Genomic DNA, 7489 nt, shown 5'->3' on the forward strand with positions numbered 1-7489 from the left:
TAAATCAAGCTTTGATTTTATGTAATTTATAAATTTGATGCATCCAGTCACAATTCATCATATTTAAGAAGAAGAAAAAAAGATTGGCATGATTAATTAAATTTAAGTGGTGCTGACTATAAATGCTCATAAATATCATGCTGACATATTCATCTATATATTCTTATAAATTAAATATACAATGCATACCGTATAGCAAACGATGATGCCATCATTGCACATGTGGGACTTCAGACTTGGTAGTGAATATAGATAACATTCCATTTTGAGTTCCCTAAACAATACGATCCAAGAAAACAATGAAACATGGTAGTAAATATGATTTTTTCATCTAGATTTCCTGTTTCTCCATAGTGCTCAATCTTATTTTGTTTATTTGACTACATGAAACGTAGTGTCATGTTATTATTATATACACGTTGTGGGCCTAATAGCAAAAAATAACTCAGACTTTGATAAAAATAATACGACCTTTCAATTATTACATGTACACGCTCAAATTTATGGCCTTTTTCTAGAAAAATTGGTATGTGATGAAAATAGTGATTTCTGGTTTATGTGGAATGTCGGAGTCTCCCTTCAAAAAGACAAAATGAATTATTTATCCAAATAATCCGCAACGAATTAAGTCGCTTCTTTTTTCATCTCTTTAGTTGTAATGGTAGCAAAAAATTAAATTTGTAGTTAACCCCATCTTGAAGATAATAGCTAGGGAGCTACGAAGAAAGGATCTGCAATCTTTGATCTTCCTCTTGATCTCATCGTCTGATTTGGTGGGAAACGAATCATAACCCTATTATATATGACGATACACTTTAATTTCGAATTAAATTGCTTGGTAATTTCTAGGCATATATAACAATCTTCTTCCTCCCATTTTTATTTCTTTTAACAATTTTATTTTTTGTATAGAGTGTAATTAATATCAAACATTTCTTTTTTACTATATATAATGAGAGAAAATAAAATTTATTTTCTTAAACAATTTTCACGCGAGACTTCGACTTGTTCGCTTCGACTTGTCTGATTTAAACAATAACCCACAAATTGGTTTAATAGGAGAATTTTTTATTTATTTAATTTATTTATTAAATAAAAATATGATTTAATTGTTTTACTGTATTCTCTAAATTGTACTTATTTTTATTTATATTTTATTTTTTAAAGATAAAAAAAGTTACAAAAAAATAACTACAATGTAGAGAATACAATAAAATAACTAAATCATATTTTTATGTAAAAATTTAAGTTAAATAATTTTTTTTCTATTTAAGTAATATGCGGGTAGCCACAATGTGGCTATTTAGCATCACGCTTTTCCAAAACTTGATTTTCAAATAATATAAGTTTATGCATATATAAATAGAAAGATTGAGCTATTTTCTATTCCTTTGCTAGACTCGCATGTTGAGTACTTCTGGTGCTCTTTACTCTTGAATGAAAATTTCATATTTATCTTAAAAAAAAAAATAAGACACTAGATATCATTATTACATTCACATGACATGGATTTACGAAATTAATTAATTACTAAAATTAATTATACTATATATAGGTTGTGAATGAGTAGGACAGGTGGGAAATAGCTAGCATGAAAGGAAGGGGAAAAAAAATGAAAAATGCAAAACCAAACTTCCATTTGGTCTTTGCTCTTTCCATGTAAAACGGATTAGTTAGGTGAATCCAAGTACAGTTAAAAATCAGTTACACCAAAGTGGCATAGATTTATTACAAACCCTAAAACATAGTGTTATGTAAAATTTAGCCACGCTGCGTGTTTAGGGCAACATATCAACACACAAAAATGGGAATAAAATCAAGGATAAAAGAGAAACCCTAATTGAACAAAAACAAAATTGAAAGGAGACATGAAAATGGCAAAAAAAAGGACATAAGCAACGATTTTTAATATAAAAAATTTCAACTCGAACCCAACTTAAGACAAAAGATTTCTATGTTTTCGGGAAACAAAATAAAGGTAGGAATATATATGGTACATAATCCCACTTTCATTTATCGGTTTTTTGTTTATTTATTTCCAAATATGTTGTAATTTATTTATATATTTTGAAAAAAAGTAGATAGATGAGGAATCCATGTCGTCCAAACACTCCGAGACAAAGTAGATTCAGAAGAGAAAAGCAACCTTTACTTTACGACCCAGAAAAAGGAGATTTCAAACCTACAAAAGAGTGAGCTTAGGAAATTGGGTCGACACTAACATAACCCTATTCTTCATCTTCATACCCTAACCCCCCGCCCCCCCCCACCCCCACCCCCACCCCCACCCCCCTCTACGTGTGTCTATATTTAGTGGGCAAGTTTTGTGATTGAATATTACAACCCCACAAGAAATTCGGAGCGCCCTTTTCTTGTGTTGAGCCACTGGTTTTATTTGGCCATGCTTGTTTCTTGCCATTTCTAAAGGGCTAGCTTAGCTGCTTACATTTCTTCTGTTTTGCTTTTGCTTCATTGTTTTTCATTACATGTTAAAAAGGGTTTTGTGGGGTTGATTTGTTTACCAATCTTTATTTTGGCTTTGGACCCATTTTGATACCCCAAATCTCTTCTTTAATCCCTCTTTCTTTTCTTTAATACATATATGTGTTATGTGTTTGTGTGTGTACCACTTGATCCTCATTTTCTCCTCCACTGTTCCATCATTCTAATTTCTGGCTTTGATCAGATTGAGGGCTCACTTGCAATTAATCAACTGCATGGAGACACACACACACACACACGCGCGCATATACGTATATATGCCTGGCTCCCTGTATGCCATCTGCAGAGCTCACCGGAAAAATCGATGGCCCTCCGTGGATGGCGTATGAGGAGCCAAGCATATCCACACATCGTATATATGTGTTTAATTTTCTTAATTTCTTACAACCTCAATTTCTCCTAAATTAATTTTTCTTGATCGAATTGCCAGGTACGTGTCTCCTTAATTCCTTCAAGTACGAATCATTTTCTTCTGAATTAGTATAATTTTTTATTTATTTTTATCTGCAAAGAAATGTGGTTGCTAGGTTTTAATAATTAGCTTGAAAAATTAAGATCGCATATAATTTTTGGTGTGGCACTATTTTGTCAGAGATGAGGGGTTTCACGTGGAACAAAGAGGGGCGCTGTTTCAATTATTCGCTGTGCTCATCTTCCGATAAGCATCCACGCTCTGTATAAACCGACAACATGAAAGTTACAACCTATGTATTGCCCAATCAACTTCAACCCTATATATATATATTTATATATTTATATTTGTGTGTGTGTGTGTGTGTGTGTTTTTCTGTAATTAATCTCTTTGGGTACCATACAATTACATCAATTTGAGTCATTTGACAGAACCCCACATCCCACCTGTTCCACAAGTTCCATTCTTTGATTAACTAATAATGATCGCTTTACACCTTTACTTAATTCGTTATACTTAACTTATTAGTAATTAATTTTATTTTTATTTTAATTTTTTGCAGCTAGCTAGATACTACATGCAACAATGTAATATCAAGATTGGAGGCATGACGGTGAGGTACATTGTTCATCCACTTAACCAATTAGATTTTTCATTTCTGAGTTGCAAGATTTTGATGAGAGATGCATGGTGGCAAGGTAGATAATTAATTTAGTTACTATTAGTGTAGATAGATACAAATAATAGATGGGAAAAAAATTGAGTGCATAATGTGAGGATGCTTGCTCACAATTGTAATGGTGTTATAAGTAGGGGACGTGAGGCTAAGGGGTTGTGGTCACTTTCCAGGGTATTGTATATAGGAAACTGAAACAGATTGATCTGTGTAAAGTGTTGAAGTGCTTAGGGTTTTTTAGGTCCATCTGCATAGACCCTAGGGTGGGGCTACCACTGTGTGTGTGTGTGTGTGTGTGTTTGATATAGATAGATAGGTATGTGGAGTGGAGGGGGAGGGCATGGCATGCTTGGCATATATATATATATATGTGTGTGTGTGTGTGTATGTATTTATTTGTCGCAGATGTTGTCTCGTTTTCTATTCTTAACACTCCCAGCATGTGATGCTGTCATTTTATATATACATACACGTTTGTCTTGTATTTGGGATATATATATTGTAGAGTATATATGAGATGAAACACCATTTATTTTTTCTCTCAGTTTTGCAGGCTTAGAGTAGTATAAGGTTGTTAGTAGAAGACACACATGTACACTCACATGTGTGTTTCCATATGTAACTACTTGTGTGTGTGTGTGTGTGTGAAAGAGAGCTAGGGTATGTGGGCAGGGGAGAAATGGGATTCTTTGATTAGGAAAAAGAGGATTTGTTATCATATGATGGCTGGCTTTTGCTGGGCTTTTGGGATCCCCATTGATTCATCATAACATTTAGTCTAGAGAGGGAATGGGGAATGGACCACCCCCACCCCACCACCCATCTAAAAACAAGAAAAGAGGAAAGAAAAATTCAAACTTTCAATCTCTCTCTCTCTCTCTCCATTTCTTGGTCTCTGGTTGGTTAGTAGAGAATAAAATTACACAGTCAATGCAGGTCAAAAAAGGACATATATTGGGGTTCTGGCATCAAGAGAAGGGACCACCCCCACCCCTTCCTGGAGATCTCCTGAAACCAATTGGATTTTGGGCTCTCTCTCTCTCTCTCTCTCCATGAACATGCATGTGTGTGTGTATACTTACACAGACACACACAGAGCCCATCAGGAAACCAGTGTAGTATGCAGTATGGAGAACATTCCCCCTGCATATATCAGCTTTGTCTTAAAAGGAGGAAAAGAAAAAGGGAAAAGAAAATTATTGAAAAGAAAAAAGGAAAAAAGAGGAAGAAGAAGAAGAAAGGAAATAGTAAGAGAGAAGAGCATATATGAATATGAGTATATCACCTTTCTTTTTGCATTGTTCAGACTGTACTTAAAAGCAGATTCTATTCTCCACCCTCTCAAAGATTTATAAATATATAATATAATACCTCATCTTCTGACTCCACAACTTTAAATTAATTAATTAGGTAAATCATTTATACATGTATGTGCATATATTGTAGTAATAAAGAATAATTGAAGCTTGTCTTATATATTTATAAGTTGGAGTACTAGTGTTAGAAGTATTTTATGTTGTACATTATTATTAGCTAGTAGGTAGTCCTTGAGATTGGTACTAGGCTAGAAGGTGTAAGTTGTAATGATGTATCCACATGTACATGTGTTGTTGTAGTACAAGACATTCATTATTAACATATGTACCTATTCTTGTGAAAGAATTTGTAGCATCAACTCATTATTGGTCTTACTTTAGCCCAACATCAATTCTTACCCTTCACCTCACTTGTTATCTACTTATGGAGAACAAAAAGGCTGGGAACACAATTTTTGCTCAAATCCATATTGATTAAATGTTTGTTTCATTGCACTAATGAGTGAAAGGGAGAAAAACAAAAAAATAGATGCAGGAGAAAGAAAGAAATAAAATAATTAACTACAAATAACAGTAGGTAGAAACTAATTAGTACTGTTTGTTGACCTAGAGGTAGCTGAGTAATATTTAAGACCTGAGGTCCTGGGTTCGAGTCCCATCATCGTGTGGTGTTTAATTTTTTTTATTTGTGTAATTTATATATAAAAAAAAATTGTGTGATAAATTTGATGTTACATGAACAAATTAATTCCAATGATCAAACTAAGTAATTCTAAAACTTAATTAAGAAGGTAATGTAAATATATAAATAAGTAATGATATAGTCGAATCCGTACATATTTCGACTAGAAATTATTACGGTTGTAACTGAAATCTTGTTCCATCTCTTTTAGTGAAGCATGTTAATTAGATATTTGAATTAATTAATTAGTTTAAACTTATTAGTATTCTACTCATTAATTTAAAAGCAAATTTGTTAAGCGATTTAACTTTAAAATATAAAATTATTAATTAAATAGAATTTATATTTTCATACTATAATTAGTAATAATTGTATTAAATTTGTAAATAACTTTATTTTTTATAGAATAATAAATATGTTAGGTTATAATGAATACAATAGGATCTATTCTTTTTAAAACATCCATCATATTAAACATAAATGCAAATTGAAAACTTTGTTTGGACTTGAATAAGCTTTTCACACTACAAGAATTTCGTATATATCGATAACAAGTTCTAAACTCTTGTCTAGCTATGACCGCTCTTAGACAACATGTTTTATCTTTGTTGTTTATTAACACAATAAACAAGGGGTCCTCATAAACTGTTGTTCATATTCAACGCCCATTGTTCATAATTGTTGTTTATTAAATCATTATACAACAGATGTTTGAAACACTTATCTAATTTAATTAAAAACACTTGTCTAATTTTAATAATAAAAAAAATCCAACAACAAAAAATCCCTCCCCCACCTATCTCGGGGATGAGATCCAGTGTCCCATAATTTAATGTGTGCCACTGTGTCCCATGCTTATATTTATTATTTTAAAAATATTTTTTATAAAAATAAAATTTATTATAATACTATAAATTATATTTAATTTATATTACAAAAAATTAATTTTTAAAAAAAGTATATACCATGACTTTGAATTTATCAACCTATTATTAGCTGATAAAAGTGAAATTAAATGATAAAAAAATAATTATATATCCTAAATTGATGGAATAAACCCTAGTTAATAATCACAAAATTAAATTAAAGCATATAAAGTTGAAATTGAAGAAAATATATATAAGAAATTAAATAAAATTGAAAATGAGACACAAAGTGGAACATAAAGTGTGGTACATTGAATCTCATTCCCCTATCTCGCCCCTCTTTTGAAACGAAGTCCTCACCATTCTTGCCCCCTCTGTCATTCATCTGCTCACCGAGAAAAGAGGATCGTCGTCTGCCCTTCCTCTGCCTGTTGTGCCGCCATCCGCCTTTCATCTACTTATATTGCGTTGTTGTCCATCCTTTCTCTGCCCGTTGTGCTGTTGCCCATCCTCTTTTTGTCGTGATGCCGCACCTGCTTTGTATGTCGCGACACTGCACCTGCTCTGCGACTCCAGCGTTGTCCAATTCCTCTTCTCTTACGGCACTCCTAAATTCGCCATATTTCTTGTTAATCCTTTTGCCTTGTCATCGTTTCATTTCTGAAAGAGTTTAGTGCCTCAAACTACCACAAGTAATATTGTGTAAATTGTAAAAGTAGTGTTAACAAGAATGTTGATAAACAGAATTTTAATCAAATTCATGTTAACATGCAACAGAATATAATAAACACATAAGATACTTCTTTATGGGTTATACAAATATACCCCAATGGGTGCCTTATGGCCAAATCCATATTATTCAACATTACAAGGTATAATACAAGATTTCTTGGTGACCAACATTACAGATTAGCTGCCCAAGATTAAAATACCTATCTTTTAACTGCACCTATATCAATGTTGATACAACACAGAAAACTAACAGCTGAATAACCTAAAGTTAGATGAACAAATAACTACTTGCTACACTCCAAC

At 32.3% G+C, this 7489-nt stretch overlaps 1 long non-coding RNA gene across 1 annotated transcript; it reads left to right on the forward strand.

The window, feature by feature from the left end:
• The first annotated feature begins 2330 nt into the window (after positions 1–2330).
• Positions 2331–5266, forward strand: LOC131014955 (uncharacterized). Its single transcript, XR_009098378.1, has 4 exons — positions 2331–2932; positions 3095–3210; positions 3477–3532; positions 4527–5266. It is a non-coding gene; the product is annotated as an uncharacterized LOC131014955 (long non-coding RNA).
• The last annotated feature ends 2223 nt before the right edge of the window (positions 5267–7489 follow it).

This window comes from Salvia miltiorrhiza, chromosome 3, assembly GCF_028751815.1.
Source record: "Salvia miltiorrhiza cultivar Shanhuang (shh) chromosome 3, IMPLAD_Smil_shh, whole genome shotgun sequence".
Lineage (NCBI taxonomy): Eukaryota > Viridiplantae > Streptophyta > Magnoliopsida > Lamiales > Lamiaceae > Salvia > Salvia miltiorrhiza.